The sequence below is a fragment of the Cricetulus griseus genome, chromosome 6, assembly GCF_003668045.3.
Source record: "Cricetulus griseus strain 17A/GY chromosome 6, alternate assembly CriGri-PICRH-1.0, whole genome shotgun sequence".
In the NCBI taxonomy this organism is placed as follows: domain Eukaryota; kingdom Metazoa; phylum Chordata; class Mammalia; order Rodentia; family Cricetidae; genus Cricetulus; species Cricetulus griseus.
Genome location: NC_048599.1, coordinates 41,293,619 through 41,315,148, shown reverse-complemented (window position 1 = coordinate 41,315,148; position 21,530 = coordinate 41,293,619).

The window sequence follows — 21,530 nt, the reverse complement described above, 5'->3', positions numbered from 1 at the left end:
CGTAAGGGTCAGGTTGGCCGAGGAGGGGGAAGGAAGAGTGAGGTGTTTCCACACTCAGGGAGCTCTTCCCTGCCTGGGTGGGTCCACTATAAGCAGCTGCAGGCCCAGAGAGATCGGGGTGAATGGGAAGTTGGGTAGGAATAGGACAGGAGCAAAGGGTACACTCACCTTGGTAGGGGTCAGGCCGGCAGAGGAGGGGGAAGGAAGAGTCCAGTTTATGTTATTAATGGTAAAAAAAAATATACAAAATAGACGGCCCCAACCACAGCTCAGGTAATCAAGTACTGGGCTGTTGCAATGGTCTCTCAACATCTAATAAAATGATTCATTTAATCTATGTACTAAGAATCATTGTTTTGAAGGCTCTTTAATGCATAGAAACTATTATGATCTGGTTGAAAATGTTAAACAAATTAAAAATGCTGTTAACCTAAAAAATTGCCATGTTTTAGGGGTCACGTTGGGAGCCCATTCAGGTCTTTCCCTGCCTACTGGCTAAAGGGAACAAGTCAACAGATTGATTAATAAAATTGGTTGATTTGCTTTAAATAGAGAGAGTTCTACAGTCTCAACTTTCATCATTAAATAACAGTCTAAGTAAGCTTTGGTTTAGCTAGAGACACTGTTTCTCAAAATTGCCTAACAATGAAGTGTACCCACAATGCTTATCTGTAACTAATTTAGGTATGAACCCAGATGTCGTAGAGCCAGGGTGGCCATACTGGTCATGCCACCTGTCCAGCACATGCTTAGAGAGAGGCTATTCCCCAAAAAAGGGGATTGAGAAGAATTTTACAGGATAAACCCCTGTCAGATAAACCCCCAGAAAAGAGGGCCCCTGGAGACCAGAGAGGATTAGGACATTTTTATTGGGGACCATTGTTCCAGAGCCTCATACCTCCAATTCCTATCACCTGGAAAAATGAACCCATTTGGATAGAATGATGGCCTCACCGATGTCAGCAGAGATTTCAAATAGTTTTGTCAGGATTTTGAAATTACCCCCAAAACTGGCATTCCTTACAACCCCCAAGGGAACGAACCATTCGTACCTTAAAAGCTTATTTGATTAAAGAAGGGGGACCTCGAGGGTCACCTTGGCACCCCTTACTCTACTCTACCACGTATCTTTATATTTTAAATTTTTTAATAGTGGATAATTCTAATAACTCTGTAGCAGATCATCATTGGCGGTCTTCTGTACAGAAAAGGCCTCTAGTTAAATGGAAAGATTTTCCCTCAGGCCTTTGGAGAGGACCAGATCCGGTTTGAGTGTGGGCTCGGGGGTCCGTTTGTATCTTCCCACAAGATAGTAAATCTCCAATCTGGGTTCCGGAGCATTGTGTATGCCCAGTTCCTACTGATTCGATTCAGCCTCCTAATGAGCCATTAGATCCTAATGAGAAACCTGCCAGTCTTGGCGCCAATGGATTCTCAGAGGCAGGTGTGACTGGTTATGATCAGCTCCAAACTTAACCCGGAGAAGGCAGCCGGCAGTAAGGATTTAAAAAGAACAAATTACCTGATGGTTGGCTTTAAGATCACCCCCTCAATCTGGCCCAAGGTGTTGGCCGGATCTGTTTAATTAACCTGGAAGTCAAGCCAACCTTTTTCCATGTGTTCCTTCGCAGGCTTTATGCCTACTCAGACAGTCTCTTTGGCTGCACGAGAGGATAATTTAAAACTTGCAATATGTGTTCCTCCACCCTTTTCTTTGTTATGTTCAGTAACTCTCCTTCAGGAGAAATGCTTAATTGTTTCCTCCAGAAATGCCACTTGGAGAAGCTGTCGGGATGATGGGATTTTAGCATCGGTGGTTCGTGGTTCGGAGTCACGCCAGTGAATCACCGGGAGAGAACCAGCTCATCCTTACACGACCTCGAGAGATTTTTGACATCGGTAGCCGTATGGCATTGGCCTGGGCAGCTATAGTTTCCAGCTTAGCTGCCCTCAGTCACTTGCAACAGCAGGCACACTGGGTATTTCTCAGAGGAGGTCCCTTCTGTTTTAATTCCCCCCCCCCAAATTTTGTCTATTCTCTAGTCTAAAATGGGAACCTTAAATTTTAATTGGCATATTTTTCTCAAATTTTTCAATTGGATACTCAATTTATTTAAACTTGTGAGATCAGGGTACCTCCCCTTTAGGGAGACACCTCTCCTCTTGGAACTGTGGATGACAGGTCATTTAGGAATGGAGTGGATCCCTAGCTCCTGGGATTAAGGCCCTGAGCAGCAACGTTTTAAGTCCTAGTCTACCCTTGCCTCCTGAAAGGCGGCGAGTCCAGAGCCATTTGCAGATATAGCTATTCCTGCTTTCCTTGACTGCAGACAACCCCTCAGTTGCAGGTCTAGTTGAGCCTGCAGGACAAATGAGTTATCAATGACGGGTAAGATTTGAGTTGAGGGGGGCATCTGTTAACCTAAGACAGGGGTTCTGCAAGGCCTGGACAGACTTCCCTTTGATGGGTAAAACAGATGTTAACGTCCAGGACAACCTAAGCCAGATACTCATTTTTGTTTTTATATAAAAGGGGTGACCTGTTGGGAGCCTGATGGGTGACCTAAGGTGTCCTTGGTGTTATCTGCTCTGCCTGATGACTAGGCGTTCCTGTTGAAGGTGTCCTTGGTGTATCTAACCCCCTCCAGATCAGGCGTTCACCTTCCTCCTTCCGCCTAGGCCTGTGTAAATATCGGCCCATTACTGAGGGCTTAGAGGCAAGAATCTTGACCTGAGTGAACTCCCACTGTGGCTGCTGTTGGTATATAAGTCTTCTCCCTTTGGAAAAGAAATAGCATTCTCCTTGTAAGAATGACCCACTGTCTTGTCTTTATTCAACCCTCAGATTCCCTCGCCCAAACCCGTGAAATGTTGTAGCGCTGGCCACTACTACATAGTGCAGTTTGTATAGTAGCCTGAAAATGAGCAGCTGCTGAAAGAGTGAATTAATGCATGCGTGTGTCAGTTACCCTGTTCACATGTCACTGGTGTGCATTTATAACTTCCCTTGAGGTCTTCAAATCCACAGGACTCATGAATTGATTTTCTTTTGCTCTTTTTGTTTTCTTTTTTAAGATTTATTTATTTTTATGTTGTGTGTTTGATTGTTTTGACTGCATGTATGTAAGTGGACTAGGTATGTGCCTGATGTGTATGGTGATCAGGGGAGGATGCCTTACCCCTAGAACTTGGATTACAGATGACTTCGAACCCACATGTGGGTGTTGGGAACCTGAACACCAGAATGTGGATCCTTTGCAAGAGCAGCAAGTGCTCTCAACTGCTGAGTCATGTCTCTAGTCCTTGCCTTTTTACTTTTTCTTAAAAATAAAAATAAAAACCGAGTTGAAAGTCCTTAGATTTTCATGATTTATCTGAAGATTATACAGACTAGGCATATGTACTGACAAGACTAAATGATAATCAATGGAGATGGCCTTAAGATGGAAAGAAGATGAATTAACGAAGTTGAATCATCTTTATCCAGAGGATTTAAACAGTAACTGGAGACAGAAGATGCTGCTCAGATCCTTATTTTTATCAGTATCTACAAAAAGGATTCTCTAGACTCCTTTAAGCCAGTCTTCAATGTAATTCAAAGAAACTTACATGTGAATTTTCTTAGTCATTACAAATTCCATATGATTTATTATTCAATCCTTAAATTATTTCTTTGAAACAACATACAGTTTTAATGTTAATCTGTGGGGACATGGAATATATATTCATGAGCTTTCTAGGCTGAGTATTTTTGCTATCATGGCAAAAATGTTATACAGTTAGCCCTCTGTATCCATGGGTTCCCCATCAGCAGAGTTAAAGTTCCAATTGGGTATGGGAATAAAATTGCATCTGTACTGAACACAAGCAGACTGAATGCTGTCAATTAGTCCTTAACAATATAATATAGAATCTATGCATGTGACAGTGTCAGTGTGTTAGGCATTTTTATTAATATAGAGACAGGAATATATAAAGAGGAATGGAGTAGAAAGCATGCAATGATCATACTATTTTTCTCAAATGAAACGAGCATCTATGGGTCTCTTAGACTCAAGAGTTTCAGAACCAATCTCATGGTACTGAGGCATGCCTGTACTTGTATTTTATTTTATTTTGAGACAGGTTCTCATGCATCTCAAGATGGCCTATTTTGCCAAGAATAGCACTGAACTCTTGCCTCCACCTCCCAAACACTGAAATTAAAAGTGAACACCTTCTTTTTGGTCCTTTTTTTTTTTTAAATTCAGGAAAATGTCAAAGAATCCTTGTGAAATTGACTGACTCAAAATTACCATTCCTTTTGTTACCTGTAGAACTGCCATTTCTCTGAAAGCTGCATATTTTGGTCTTAAGGACAAATGGCACATCCTGATCTTGTAGTTGGTTGAGAACCAGCATGGGTACTATACTACTAAGGATAAGTAGAGAAGGGAGAATGGAAAAACAAAAGAGAATTTATTTGGCGCTCAGGACAAAACTTGGAAAAAAATTTCAGGTTTTGTTCTCTCACCAAGAGTTATTGAAAAATGGATGACTTAGTGTAGCATGAAAATGTGTATGCACAAAACAATACACATTTCCCATTTCTCCCCCACATGATGCGTGTGGCTGCTAAGCATAGAAGAGGGTCAGAGATGCCAGATTTACCAGGGTCACACAGAGGCTGCTGTTTCAGATGATCTGAACATTTTCAGTGATCACACACATAGATCTGAGAGACCCAAAGACACACAGCTGTGGCTTTAGAACCCGGCTCCATTTACCATCTGTCTGTTAGCACCATGAATCTTGGCTGAGAAGGCTGCTTTCAGATCTGGGAATTCCATCTTTTCCAAGCACCCTAGGCTGGGGCTTTCCAAGAGGATTAATCAAACCTAGGAGATAGAATGCTTTTACCCCTCTCATATCTGGGGCAACATGAGGGGAGGTTTTTACCCTAATGTTAGTTGTGGGGATCTTTTGTTTGCCTGTAACTCCATGGTAGAGACATCAGTCACACACCTTCCATTGAGACAATTCATGTAGATGCTCAAGAAATTCCACATTCAAGTAGGGTCACTATTGAAGCCAATGGTGGTGGGTGGGGGCAGGAGAAATCTCTGTATTTTTTCTGGCTAATACAGCATTTCTAGATGCTCATCAAGCTGTTAAAAAATGTGAAATGATGACTCATTTGGGAGCCCCTCCCGGCCCCTCTCCATGTCCCAATTTGCCTGCGGGTTGAAGGAATGTATACTGAGCTGAGCTAAAGAAGAAACTTGTGGTTTCCATTATAGTCTGTAAACACCGATTTCTGAAAGCCTCCAGCGTGCTATCATCTCCTGCCCCACACATGCTTTATATACAATCCATCTTGGAAAAGAGCTTGGGAGAGCACTATGTTTACTACTCCAGAGCAACCCAACAAATGGGGGGCTGATCTGCCCTGAGGGTTGATTCACAGCAAAGTGGAGGGCCTTCCTGATGTCTTTTAAGCCAAAGCATCAAGAGAGAAAACAAGGTCCAGTCTTTGGAAAGAAAAGTCCTTGCTGGTGCCTGCAGTAACCCCTGGCCACCCTTCATCAAGAACACAGCTCTCTAAAAGTACCTTGTCCTAGGCTCACCAGAATGCTTTTAGTTTCCCATTTAGATTTTATGCTTAAGTCTTATCCTTAAAGTTATTAGAAAAGGGGAGGAGTGTGCTGCCATTTTGATTTAAGATAGTTTCAGTGGTGCCGGGATGGGGCAGTATGCAAGCTATCCTGGAGAATCTTCTGGTAGTACAACAACACTTAAAGATCACTTGGAGCCAGAGTGTAGAGAGTATGTTTGCCTGGTTCTCAGACCATGGCACACCCCATTTTCTTCAGGAAGCAAGAATTGTACCTGTAGAATGGGTGGAGAAGTTTAGGATGCAAGCTCATTCTGTTTGAATTTGTTTTCTGGCTTTGATATTCTCTGGCTCTGTTACCAGGGCACTACAATTTCTATTTATGATTTAACATCGATAAGAGTTACTTAGGGGTTTTCTTTGGATTTGCGACTCAACAGGTGTGAGTAGAGTTGAGAAACTCTGCCCAGGAAGTTCACCTTCAAACCTCACTGACTAGTCAACTTTGTGGGTCTCCTCACCAAGGAAAGTCCCAGCTTCCTCTTCAGGTAGAGTATGTTTAGAATAATGCCTAACTTCTGGGAATATTTGGGGGACTCACGGAGCTGGTAAGCATGTTTGTGTGGGCCCTGGACCAGAGAGGTATTGCTGGAAGTGAGCATGAGATCCTGGAATAACAGCAACAGAAGTCATTTGAAGAGGATCCGGTTTTAATCCCTGGTTCTGCAGGAAAAGAGACCAAAGTGTGTGTGTGTTGCTCAGGAAGCCACTGTGAAGTCATTTGCTATTCTAAATGAAGATGGACAAAGGCACGGGTCATACTTTGGGTGGGTATGCCCTAACTAGCACCATCTGACCACTGCTTTGATTTCAGTCATTGACACAAATATTTCATTTTGCAGCTCTTCTCCTATGGTATAATGCTATTACTTACTTTCATTCTTTTACAGGTTAAGAATGTCCTATTGCTAGCCGTACTAGCCTCTTTCATTCAAGGACACTGGAGCATGGTGTCTTATTTCTTTCATGTCTAGTCGAAAGCATTTGCTTTTCCTAATATCCATCCTCCTGCCCCTCCTAATGCCCAGCCTAGTTCTAACTCTTTTCAGCTTTGAGGAATATTCCACAGGGGTCAATGTCATGATTAATCAAATAACATGAACAGTAAATTCCTTTAAAATGTACCTTTCTGTTCGCCCTGTTCTGCAGTACTAGTGGTTGGGCTAACAACGTAATGAAAGGGCTAATGAAAAACATGACTCCCTTAGTACTGGGGTTTAGTGAGTGGCCCATGAGAAAGGCTTGAGGCCACAGCTTGCTTACTAACAACTAGGCATTCCTTGTTAGGAAGCAGTTCTCACTGTCTGCTTCGCTTTGCCGAGACTAGTGACATAAGGTTGTTGAAAGGGCCTCTGCATGGCTCAGTTTTGAAGAGGTCAAAGCTTATGAGGTCTCCCATTTTCAAGTGTTGGGTTTGCTCTCACCCAGTTTCAGTTGTCGGAGATGGTTGTCTGTGAGTGTGATGCTAATGTTGCTGGAGCCTTCACCCCAGGCATGTTTGTACAACTCAGCACAAAGAGACAGCTTATTCTCTGACCCAAGACTATATCACACATATCTGCCTGTTTCCTCTAAACATGAGAGGAGACAACAGATGGCTGACTTGAACAAATCCTGACACTTCTGGAGTGAGAAAAATCTTGGCTCTGGAAAAAAAAATGGGTCAGTTGACTCTTAGCATACAAAGGGCATCCCTCCCCAAGAAGTAGATGAGAGAGGAATGAGTTGTGCTGTTCTGTTCTAGAATCTCCAGGAAAGGATTCATAAAACTTATATATTCAGAGAAAGCCATAAAATGGAATGGCAAAGATGCCAGGGATAGCATGACTTCCAGAACTGAGTGTGAACAGTGGTACCTTTGTTTTCTTATTTTTAGCTGTTCATCAGGATAACGACTGGCATCCCCTGAACCAATACAGGGTACATCTTGCTCTTCATCACTGGTACATGTTCTAAGACCCATAGTGCATGCATGGCTGAACCTGTAGTTAATACTGAGTGCTAGTTGTACTGTGTTTCCTTTTTTGTGCATGCAGATATAAGATGAGTCTAATTTAAAAATTAGGTACAGTAGGAGATTAACAGTAATAAATTAGCATAATTGTACTATACACTATAATAGATATTCAAAATGTATGAACTATTTATTTCTGGAATTTCCCATTTAATATTTCACACTATAATGGACTACAGATAACAAACTATGAAAATCTTTGCCCTGGATTCCTGTAAAATCACATAAACACCCCCCACTACCCTATAGGAGGGTGAAACACAGAAGTGAGCCATCACAGGTACTATTTTGGAACAGTTCCCTGTGGAGCCACCATGAAGTATGGCAAACTCATCTAAGAGTCAATATAGCCCATCCAGAAACATGGGAATGCCTGTGATTGAATTAACACTTGATTTTATTTTCAACATTTTAAATGAAAAATTTCTAACAACAAAACTGATTTTTTTCAGCACACAACCATATATGACTACTTAGTATTTTTCTATATTTTTATCACCAGGTACTATCCATGTACTCATTTGTCTATTGATCCATCCATACATTAGCATCTTTTTTGCAATTACTGCATTATCCATTACATTTTGGAATCATTTGTTAGATAACGCTCCTTGTTATAGAACATAACTGATGCAAAGAACTCAGAAAAGATTAGTTTGGGTACCAAGGGAAGTAGTTTGAGAAAAAAAAATGACTGATTTCAAATTCTTTGCTTGGTGTTATTTTCTAATGGGTACTGGTAAGATCTACTTTTCTGAGAAGGTATACATTAGCCATTGTGAAATGGCTTGAGGTTTACAGAAACCTGGAGAATGACAAGGATGTTAGAGCTAACATGACTATCATAAGTGAGTGTGAACAGTGGTACCTTCATTTTCTAGTTCTTGACTTTTCATAATGATGTCATTTCCTTGTGCCCAGTGACTGACTCTCTAGCAACTAGAAATGCTCAGAAATATTTACTGAATAAAATGGTAGGAAGCAGATGCCTGTGGGTTTGGGGAAGAGGATGATTCTTATACTCACTGCCACTTTTGTGATCTTCAAGTGTCTGTCACACACAGCATGCTCATTTTTATGTCACTGTCATTCAGAAAGAAACTTCTATGCTTTGATATTAAAGCTCAGAGGGGAAAAAAGAAAGAAATATGGAAGCCAAGAATGAAGCAACACAATTATAAATCACTACTTGACTTGGCCAGAAGGATTGAGAGTCTATAGCCATCCTGAGATATATAGAAAGACACTGTCCCCCAATAAATACATTAAAAATAAAGCAAGAAAGATAAAAAAGGAAGGAAGGGAAGGATAAAAGAAGAGGAGCAGGGTGTTGATTGTGTGATAAATGATCAATTTATTCTGACCTATGGTTTCTACCCAAAATTATTTCACCAGCTTCCAAATATTTGACACTGTGTTGGGCTCATTGAATGACTCCCATCTCAGAATGAATTCTCTACCAGAGAAACTTACAGTCAAGTCAGTGTGGTGAGACACAGAGCAAATGCCTCTGGCATTGCTATCACCGATTCACAACCCATATGTGGCAGGTAGTTCCATTAACTGAAGCTTGCCTAATTGCCAGCATCTTTCTTTACGGGTATGCCATATGCCATTCTCTGCCAACTCATAGAGCTTGCTTGATTTTTAAGTGCCACTTACAGGACCTGGGGTTCAATATCTCAAGGCATGCTCAGTCAGTGAGAGATGCAATATAGTAAATAGGTGCTTCAGCCTCTGTTTTCTTTTGGTTTGCTGTTTGAGATAAGGTCTCTATTATAGCCTGGCCTTGGACTTCACCATGTAGCCAAGGTTAGCTTCATACTTGCCATCTCCTGTCTCAACCTCCAAGTATTTGGATTTTAGACATGTACCATCATGTCTACCTTTCTCCTTCTTCACAGTGTGTACTGTTGATTCAAGACTTAGTGTCTTCTACAGCAACCCTTATAGTACTGTATTCATTTGCATTAGCTCTTCATCTTTCCTTGTTCCATTATTTCAGTTTTCTCATTCCTAGTTCCAAGGCTACTTGTCAAACATGCTATCTAAGTCCACATCTAGTCTAAGATCCTCTGTTTCCAGGGCTCATATGAGGATGAAACACAGTCACTTAAAGTATAGTAACATACTATTTATCAAGCAGCCTAATGTGGGAGACATCCATTACATGTACACAAGCACACATGGTTATAAAATAAACAGATCATACATGATATAGGGATTTAGGGGGAGGAAAGCACTGAACACTTGGAATTGTGGAATTGAGCCTTAACATGAGATTATGATTTCAATATATGGTTAAATGGAATCCTGGGCATGGAATCTACGGTAGGCATTTTTTTTTCTGGATTTCTTATAAACCTCTGTGTTTTTATTCCCCTTTCTATGCAAAATGCCAGCCATTAGCAGTGCTTAAGTATCCAGTGGAAACTTTAATCACTAAGTCCCAACTGTGAAATAAAGACTTGTTGATGGCTAATGCCATTTGAAACCCAAGTTGTCCATTTTTTCCCTGTCTTTGGTTGTAGCATCATTTTATTCAGGTTGGCCCTTTATATTTTCAGGATGATCATGTAGCTCTGTTCCCTGGTAGGGTGCTTATAAACATTTCTAATGCCAAATTCTATAAAAGTCCCAGGGACAAGTAGAATAGGAGAGCCAGGGTTGGTTTGTGATTGAACTTGTCAGTCAAAGAGAAGTGCAAATGCCATGTGGTTGGCATTTAAATCAAGACCAGATGATCAACAGTATTTGGTGGGTTTTGGTTATTTTCCAGTTGCCTAATGCTCTGAAGTCTGATGAAAAGGAGAGATGTTTTTGCCATATTCAAATCCTGGCACGTTAGCCACTTGCCTTGATTTCCATGGATAGAGAGCCAGTTTGGAGGCACATCTCTCTGAGGAGATGCTGGGGCAGTTTGAAAGAATGAGGGTGGCCCCTTTGGAATGCTGATTAGATTTGAAAAAGGGCAGGGGGCAGGTGTGTGTGTGTGTGTGTGTGTGTGTGTGTGTGTGTGTGTGTGTGTGTGTATGTGTGTGGTGTTGGATCAGGCTGTGATTTAGAACACTGGACATTGTTTTGCTTTAAGCAGGTAGTTTTGTTTCTACGACTGAATTCTCTCCCAATCTCTATCAGCACTGTACCATAAAGGCAAGGAAGCGATGGAAGAAAAAATGGGTGATAAAATTCATAAGAGAGAGCAATTAGCTGCACACAACAGTTAACATAAACAAATGTAAACCCTGAGTACCATGCAGTCATAGGCAGGTGAAGGCAGACATTGTGAGACTTCTCAGTCCCCCAGTGGCACTAACCTCTGTTACTACTTTTGAAAAGCTTCACATGTTAACTATTTTGCTGTTTTCAAAGTTTACAACCTTTTTCCTTATGTTCAGCTGTGTTCTAATGATATTTTTTCTGTTAAAGAGGATCAGTTTATGAGAACAGGATGTTTGTATTAAATATTAAATCATTAGGACTTCTTCCTGAAGGTCTCGGCTTGGCTTCAGTTTTGATGGAAATAGACAAACGTACATTCCTGTAGCACTACAGAGAGTACAAAGAGTTTGTCAAATCTTGATAGTGTAACTCGGCATTGGGCCAAGAACAGAATAATTGGTTAATGTCCGCATAATGCTTTGAAGATGCAAAGTCCTGTGTAATTTCTAAGTGATGCTGTGAGGCAATCTAGCCTTCAAGGGATCAGGACTGTTCCCCCAACTGTATTTTGAGGAGCAAAGACCCTGGCTTGTGTTGATGAACTGATTTTCTGTTGAAGCTCTAGGAATTCTCAAATCTGGCCCTTAATTCTGGATTTCCTACTCCAGTCCCCTCTTGGAGCCTAATTATATACTCAGCTGCATATGGGAGAAAAATCAATGTCATCTTTGGCCTTCAGAGGCCAGGCATTATCCTTGAAGCTGTCCTTCATTTCATGTGCAAACATTCTGGGTTTGGTAGGTGGACACTTGACAAAACAGACAAATATATAATGGTAGAGTTTTCCAACTCTTCTGAAAAGAGTCAATAATACAACATTTAAAGTGTAAAACACATGTGATAGACAAATAAAGGATGGAATACTAGGGGTAGAAAGAAAGATTTAGAATGGAATATGGGGAGTGAGATGTATTGGATTGATGCACAGGTAGATGGGTACATGAACAAAAAAATGGATGGATAAAAGGATACGTGCTTGCTCTGATAAGTGGATAGATGGATGGAGTAATAGATAGAAAAGCAGATGGATTGATTGATGAATATATGAATAAATGAAAGAATTCCTAGACAAAAAAGCATATAGTGCTGTGGGATATTTGTTCACTGTGAAGATGTATTGTTGACATGATTGTAATAAAGAGCAGAATGACCAATAGCTAGGCAGGAAATGATTGGCAGGATATCTGGGGAGAGAGAGGAAGAAGAGAAGGAATTTAGGCATATGAATTTTGCCTGCAGACTCAGAGCAAGTCAGACATGCAGTACTGAGGAGAGGTAACCCAGACATGTGGCAGAATGTAGAATAAAAGTATGGGTTAATTAAGTTATAAGACATAGTTGGGAAAAAGCCTAAGATAAAGCCAAACTTTCGTAATTAATAATAAGTCTCCAAGTCATTATTTGGGGGCTAGTGATCCAAAGATAGTGTGACAAAAAAGCATACTACAATAAAGACACCTCCTTTTTTGTAATGTAACTGAAAATAATATATTCTTGCATTTGTTGTTGTTATTATTTGTCCTTCCTTCCTTTCTTCCTTTCTTTTTTAGTTTAATGATCCTGCATGAATCAATAACATTGGTTCCATAAGTCACATTTAAAAAACATAAAACTTCTATTGTGTCTTTTTTGATTTCACATCATGAATTCCTATTGCAATTATCTGCTAGTCCTCTCCCATCCGGCCCCTACCCTTGCAACCTCCAAAACCAAATTTAAAAGCAAAAGCAAAACCAAACCAAACAAAAACATAAAACAGCATAACAAAACAAAACACAAAACCAAAAGTGAAGAAGGAGAATCTTGTGGAAGCTGTAGTGTGACTTGTTGAGTAAGTTACCTGAAATTACTCCAAAGCCAACAACCACCTTTTCTATACTCTGAGACTTCTATCTTGATGATTGGCCTTTCCTTGTACTATTACCATTTCCTCTGGGTGTTGACAAGGCCTTCTCCTCATGTATCTTAAGTGTTTCACAGAAGCAAACATGTGCTAACAGTATGCTGCTAATAATTCAGATACACATGCACGCATTTTTTGACATGTTGTGCACTCCTTACGTATCCTTTTTAGTGTCTATATAAACATGTGCATTGTCTGTGCATATTTGCTTATATTATGTCAGATGTGTGGTTACTACCAAGCACAACATGGGTCCTTGGGGAGAAATTTTTCTCAAACTTTTCCTGCCATATGGCTCTTAGAAAAGGATCTTTTAGAATGTGCTGTCCTGAGTCTGGCCTAGAAACTAGGCATCAGAGGTAGTGTACCATGCCAAGGAGGTCTTTAGAAAGTAGGCATTAAGGAATTGCTTTGCCTCAAAGGGTGCTATTAGCTCTTAAGCTCAAATTTAGTAGATAGACACAGATACATTTTGCTCAGAACCTTGGTACAGAGTGCCTTGGTTGCTGTTGTCCAATCTTGTTTAGTAGTATCAGAAGAACACTCCTAAGCATCCACAGAAAGATTCCGAGACTCATATCTTTTTATCCCTGGGCTCTGTCTTTGTCAGAGAATCTACACATTCAACAAGGCCACCCTGTGAAAATGGAGCACTAAACATCTCACCAAGTTTGACAAGCAATGTGGGTAATTTAGAACTTGACAGTGAAATATTTTGTAAGGTGTGGTATTATGTGTGGCTTTGTTCTTCTCTGAAGATGATTTTTCCAATTTCCCCTCTTTTGGTCTGGATATACCTCCACTATTTGAATCAGCTCTTCCATTTAGTGGTTAGTCTGACTGCCTGAAAAGATATTAAGTCTGTAGTCAAAATCTTAAACTTCTTCATTAAATGTAATCTCCCTTTCTTCCATTTTTGCTCAGATCTTTCCATATCCAGTTTTTTCCCTGCTTCTCCTCAGTTGACATGAGCCAAGAAGCTGCAACTCCACTCAGTATAACTCTCAGTTTTTGCCAAACTCAAACCCACCGACTCATGGCATACAATGATGGATGGCTTCTCTAGACTAGTCAGCTAATTTTAAATTTCTCCCAAATTCTAGTCTCTGGATTTAGAATTCAATTCAATATTACACAATAAAATATATGATAAGGTGATAAGGAAAGTGAAAGAATTAATGACTATGGTTTTACCTTGAATTAAAAACCAAACTACCATAGAGTATGAAAGCTGTCTGGAAGTGACATGAATGAAGTGTCCCATGTTTGTTTTCAACTTTGTATCTTGAGCCTGCTGCTCTGGACTTGTAGCTAGAATCACTCTAGCTGGGATAGTTTATGGAAAAACGACAGAGGGCTGTTCTTGAGATTGCCAGCTGGACTAAAATTGGGAAATCCCATGGATCTTACAATAAATGTGGAGATATTCAGCCTAATTTCACTGTCTTGGAGGTTTTCTTAGAGCTTAGACTGGGTTGTAGATCTGGGGCGTACCTTTCTGGTCTTATGGTCACTTCCTACCCTACATCAGAGGAGTTGTCTATGAAATCCAGTCTTGATTATCTACATTTTTTTAAAGACAAAATCATGGTTTTCTTCAGCTTGTTGAATGAACAATGGCTGGAAGGCAGGCTCTGGCTCTGGCTCTGGTGGACAATGGGAAGGAGAAAGTATCACCTTGGTGAATCTCCAAAGCCAGTTGGGAAACCATTTGGTGTGGTTGAAATCTGTACACAGAGGGAAAATCCTGCCACTTGCTATTCCCTTTAGCAGTACTGGCACAACCTGAAATGGTGGTGGTGGTGGTGTCACCAGCAACTCAATGTGTCTCTGTAACAAAAATAGTTCCAGGAACCAGAATCAGTGAATTGTAGACAGCACAGACCTGGAAAACTCCCAGGGGTCCTTTGAGAATTTTCTGAATTCTGTTTGGCTGGTGAATAATGAAGGTGTTTTACTTAACCATACTTAGAGTGTGGACCATATCATTTCTGCAGTATTATAATTCTACAATACTTTCCTCGAGTTGATTTCCCCAAATCTGTAAATCTGTCATGTAAGTCCTCATGTTCTCAAATTGCTCTGCTCAGAACCCGTTCAGACTGGAGAGAGATGGAAGTTAGTCAGTGAGGACATCAGACTCATCTGAAGCTCAGTACTCCACCAACTAGCTGTTTGGCAGCATTCATGTTTTCTGACTGTGTGGTTTAGATTTGCTTTGCTGTGGACCATATTTAGCTGCTCATGTGTCTGCATCCTGTAGTCCCCTTTCCCCTCCGAGTTTATAAACCTTTGTTCACACTGGCCAACCAGAAAGCATGTGTTGCTTCTGCTGGGCTCCCATTTGATCACCTAAGTTAGATCGGGTTTGCATACACAGGGTAATTGCCCCTTTTATTGGTTCAACTCAGCTGCTAGAGATCACCTATCTACAAAATTCTTTTGCTCTATAAGGTAACACAACTATGGGGTTGGTAACCTGTGACATTGCTGAGGCTGCACTCAAGGAGATTGATACGGAGCATGCATACCAGGGATAATTAGGCACAGTGGAATTCTAACTAACACTGAGAAACACACACACACACACACACACACACACACACACACACACACACACACACACACACACACAAATATGAATCACCTATAATTTATGTTTGGATAAATTATAGGATCATGGGTAAGAACTCTTTAGTGTAAAGTAGTGTTTTCCTAGTTTTATTGTATTACTCTTACATACTATTGGTTACATATATTTTAAATTTTGAACTTCAAAGTACTCTCAAGGGGAAAATTTAACGCCATGAACATCCATCACAACATGGAAGGTAAGAAATAGTATAAACTCAAGAGCAATAGAACATTATCAAATGGAATCTATTGTCTGAATTTGAAGTGGTTATCTGATGTATGCTTTTCTTTGTTAAAAAGGGAATGTAACTGGTGTTTAGAGAGGGCATAAGATATCCTAATTCCAAACCAAGTCTCTCTTTTTATATAATTAGTGGCTGAGAAAATATAGTCACAGTCACTTTCTTACCATGTTATTTTTGTTCTTAATGCTGTACAATTGCCACGTAGCTAAGACCTACACTTTGAACTATTTCAGGTTTTAAATTAATGTGTTTTGGCCATAGTAGAATAGTAAGTAGGTCTTATGCATTTACCTTACGGTGTCAGACTCTTTTTTTCCCCTTCTATGTCAAGCATCCATAAAATATTCTGACAACACCAGAAATAATCAATCACTCTTTTAATGTCTCCAGGATCTTCAATTAAATGAAATTAGAAAAGTAGATGGACCACCTATAATCTGATAATTGAAATTTGAAAGCCTGTAAAATTGAAAAAAATTTGAAAGTCAACTTTTCACTTCACAAATGGATAATTCTAAACCAGGCTTCCTGTGATGAACTACATCCAAATGCACCAAAAACTTTATGTATAAGATTATCTTAAAGTGTATTTATAAGGTGGATAAAAAACACAAATGTATTTTGTGACCACAACTGGGTCTTATAACAAGATATCATATTATATATATGCAAATGTTTTAAAATATTAAACCTGAAACACTCTTCTCCTAGGTATTTTGGATAAGGTACACTAAACCCAAATTAAGTATTCTCAACCTATTTATTAGATGGGGTAGTTGGTTGCCTAATAAGGAGTGGCTTCTGTTGGAGGATTATGATGTAAGAGGAAGCAAAGAGAGCTGCACAGAATGGGGTTTCAAGAAAGACAAGCCTTAGAAAGGCCACAGGAAGTCTGGGTAATGCAGAATAGGGAATTGATGGTGGTATAGGAAAATCTTCACACATTGCGATGATATGCCTACAAACAGGGGAGTAATGCATCATAGAGAACTTCTAGTGGCGTTGTAGACTCCTCACACATTGGAATGATATGCCTTCAAACATGGGTAAGGCAGCACTGCTGGTGGTGCAGTTTCCTCACACTTTGGGATGATATGTCTACAAACAGGTTTAGGGAGCACCAGAAACCATTTAGTTTGTCTTTGGATAGTGCAGAATTTAGCACTGCACAACCTAGACAGTATCTTTCTTCAGCTGCTTTAGGTCTGTAGCGACCACCACCTACTTGGTCTGATCCCTACAGATCTTCCCTGACTTAGTGCTGGCCATGAGGAGATGACAACATGGGAAGACCAAAGGGAAACCATGTCAGGGCACGTATTCCTTGACTTAGTTTTGATCACAGATTGACTCATAACACCATTGAAGACCATAGCTCTCTGGGGACTGCCTTCTCTTCTCTCTGTCTTTCAGTTTAGGAACAGCCTCCTCCACACAACTTTATTTTCTGTTTAGAGTTTAAAAATAAGCTCTTGCTCTTTTGTATTGTTCTCCTAAGAGCTCCCTTACCTAAGATTTCATCACCATACTCTGTGCCACCTTTGTCCTGCTGGGATCTGCACACACCATGAGCAGATTTGAAGAAAATGGGCTTGACATACTTCAAATCTGAACTTAAAGGAAGCCTCTGGTTAAGACATGCTTTTGTTCCTACCTTGGATTGCCAAATAAGGTGTAAACCACAGTTCTTTGAATGTCCCACCCCAAGTAATTTAGTCTGTGTATTTTAGATTACAGAGCTGAGATGTATATGAAACGGCAGTTGGAAATAGTAACATTATTTTTGTCATATTAGTAAAAGTTATTATCTGAAGGTATAAACTAGAGGTTTATTGTGCTAAATTACTGCTGCCCAATTTCTGCTTTAAATTTAGTCTCAAATGACAGAAATGTTTTTGAACTTTGTACTTGTACTCTTGTACAATGACTTCTTCCCTTTAGTATCATACAGACTTAGCTGAGCCATATAAGCCTATTGAACCTTCTCAATTTTGCCTGTGAAAAGGATCAAAGTCATGGTTATAAGCCTGAGACAGGATGCTGAGTGCCCCATAAAGGAAAGAGGAATGAGGCTAGATGACAATTATCCTAGCATTCGATGGTTCTGATTTCAAACAGGATAGGGATTGAAAGATCTTTTTTAATTGAGCAATTATCATATTCCAAAAGAAGATTAGGTAGGATGAACCTCAATCTGGAGACCTAAAGAAACAGACATTTCTTTAATAGAACACTAAGCTTGTCGTGTCTTATTCCAGTAGTCTTTGCTACTGGGGACAGGTTTGTTCTGCTTCTTGGTGACTCAAACTGCCTTTAGTTGGAATAGTCTTAAGGGCTGTCAATGGAGACATTTCAGCTAGAAAACTCTGACAGTTCTCTGACAGGTCTAATAGTTTGGACTTTAACTACAGCTTTCTTTGAAGGATTTGTTTTCTTCATGAGAACAATATTTTGCATTGCATGAAAGAGTATGATCCATAGATGATTTAATAAATAATATATTATGCAACCTTTTCCCTTTTAAGTAATCTTTCAGGCTAGCAGTTCATACTAAGGACTCTGTCTCAGTTTGTTGGTACCATATTTCATGAGTTCTAAGATGCACATAAACTTGAATGTTAACAGCATTAGAATTGAAGTAGGTCTTGTAATTTGATCCAGTTCAACATGTTAGTTATATGGCAGTAAAATGTAATTGATAGCCATTGTGTTCAGTTCAGTTTTTATTAATACTATTGTCACTTCTACATCTAAGTGTGAAAAATACTTTAATAATAACATAACTTAGATTTTACATGACATGAAAGCATTGCATTGTTTAAGTGGTAGCAGGTTCCTTGCATTTGCATAATATTTTATAATGGTGTGCCTTGCCTTCAATAGCATCAGAAAGTCTAGTAAGGTACACTCTAGAGGGGTTAAGTAATTTTTCTGCTGATTGTGAGAGCATCTACATTGAGGCAAAAGGCTGGGGATGATTTGACTTTGTCTAGTTGGTTCAACTCCCTAAGCCTCAGTGACATTTTCATTAAGAGAAATAATGTTCTATTAAGGTAGAAGAAGTGAACTTGTTTTTAAGTATATCTTTATAAAACAATATGCTCAGAAATATCCTTTACAATATACTATTCATTTGGAATTAACCTTGATACTCCACAACAGATTCCTGAATTGTTATATCTCCATATAATAAATCTTCATATAGTGCCAAAGTACCATTTTATGCATAACTTTTAGTAGATAGAGGGATACCAAAGATGAAACCTTCCAAGGGAGGATACAAAAGTGAATTTATTAAAAGTAAGGTAATTACAGCTATCCTTTGGTATCCTTGGGAATTGGTACCAAATTCTCTTCATATACTCAAATCTACAGACTCACATGCATATAACCTATGCAACCCTCCTATATATTTAAATCATGTCTATGTTACTCATGATACTCAATGCTATGGAAATGCCATGTAAATGATTCTCATACTGTATTTTTGAGCAAATAATGGGAAGAAAAATTCTGTATATGATCAGCACAGAGCACACGTTTCCACTGTTCTCTATGTGTACTTGGTTGAATCTGTAGTGTGGAGTATGCAAGTGCAGAAGACTGGCTGTAATTTTAGTGTTTCTCAAGTTATATGAATAAGATATCACTTAAAAACAATAAGCATATTTCAATTGTTTATACAAAAATTTCATTTACATTTTCCATTTAATTTTCTGTTCAAAACTTTGCAATGTTGCAGACATGGTCCAAGAAATGACATTAACCCCAGAGAGCTGATAGGTGTCCACATAGTCACTGAGTTGCCTTTTTGCCCACAATGATGCATGAGTTAACAGTCTGGTGTATAGTGAGAAAAAATGTGTTATTTGCAGGCCAGGTGCTAGAATACGTTTCTTTTTACCTTTCTGCAATCCCGCAGTGCTCTGCCATGTGTTATGTTAAGGTTTGGACAAATTATTGTAAAGTCTGAAGTATATAACTACTGTGATGGCTTGAATGAGAAGGACATCCATGGGCTCACATATTTGAATGCTTGGTTCACAGTTGATGGAACTGTTGGGGATGGAATAAGAGGTATGGCCTTGTTGGAAGAGGTGTGTCACTGGGTGTAGCCTTTGAGGTTTCAAAAGACCATGCCATTCCCAGCCAATGCTCTCTCCCTCTCTGCTTTGTGATTGTGTCTCAAGATGTAAGCTCCCAGCTATTTCTCTAGTGCCATGCTTGCCTCCCTGCTGCTATGCTTCTGCACATGATTATCACTGACTCAAACCCTCTGAAACTTCAGCGACCATCAGATGCTTTCTTCTAAAGTTGCCTTGGTCATAGTGTTTAGTTGAGGTAATACAAAAGTAACTAAGACAAGCTGGAATAAGAAATAAAAGCATCCTAGACTTGTCCAAAGTGAATCTGACACTATTCAACTTACACATCTAGACACTTTGTACCTTAGCACAAAATTTTATATTATTATTGAAATCTTTCCCCTGTTTCATCTTTCACATCTAGGTCTTGGTTAGCCCTCATTGTTGACTTGCTATATCTTACAGTCATCTGTGAGGAGAACCCTCAATTTAGCTCTTGTCTAGATCAGGTTGGTCTGTGGGGAGATCTGTCAAGTAATGTCTTGATTATTAACTGATGTAGCAGTGACCTTACCTATTATGGGTAGCACCATTTCTTGGACAGGTGATCTTGGGCCATATAAGGAAGTTAGTTGAATGTGAGCCTGTGGGCTAGCCAGTGGTGGATTCAGATAGCAAGCAGAATTTTCCATGGTTACTGTTACCCTCTTTCATTTGTGAATTCCTTGTTTGAAGTAATGTGGCATGGGATAGCAAGCAATCCTGCATTAAGGTTCCTTTATTGAATTCATGCCTTGACTTGTAAGGTGAAATTATTCCTTTATTTTCATAGTTGTTTTTAATGAGTGTTTTATCACAAAAGAGAAGTAAACTAAAACAACATCCTTCTGCTCAGTTCTCTAAATGGTACCTTCTGAATTTACATCTTCCTGTGGACATCATTCTAGACATTCTAGACATATTGTCATCAATATAGAAGTATATAACTCATATTATTACTTTGGATTATTGAATATATTAATCATTTTTGCATGGCATTCTCACCAATTTACTTGCTTTTTTCCTTGTTTTTCTTTAGTAACAGCTTGCTACTTCTCAGTTGCTCTGCCTAGCTTTTCTGACGTTCCCATAGCATTCAGTCATTACCCCATCTCTCTATATCCTTATGGTGCCCATATGTTTCTACCCCAGTGGTTACCCTATAGCCCCACCCTTCTGGCCATTCTAAGAATTTCTCATCTAGTGATTCCCACACATTTACATCATAGTCATTCTCTAAAACCTACAGCAAGCCCAAAATCTCTACCTCTCCACTGTTTAGAACCTTAAACAAAGAATTCAGCTCTCTCCTCGGTACTGGTTGATAACGGATAATCTGTTTGCTAATTCCTTTCCACTTGAAGCAATCACAATCTCCTTCCTGTCACAAACAAATAATAATAGTTCAGTGGTGCTTTGAGAATCAAGCAGTAACACTGGAGAGTAGACCTCTAAGATGTGCTCTTTCTCTGTGCTGGTCTACAGGATCACCATAATCTTTACATCAGTTGTCAAAGACTTTGCTAGGCATTGAGCATGCCCTTTAACCCCTTGCAGTTGCTCTGGCCCTAGTTTCTGTGTGTTTCATTTTTAGTACCTTTGTACCTTTTTCTTTTATGAAGTTTTTTTCCCCTACAAGGAGAAGGGTGCATCTGGGAGAGTATATCCTTTCCATTTAGCTTGTATCCCATAATTTCTGGGTGAGAGAAGATCAGCTCCTTCCTCTGAGTTGTGA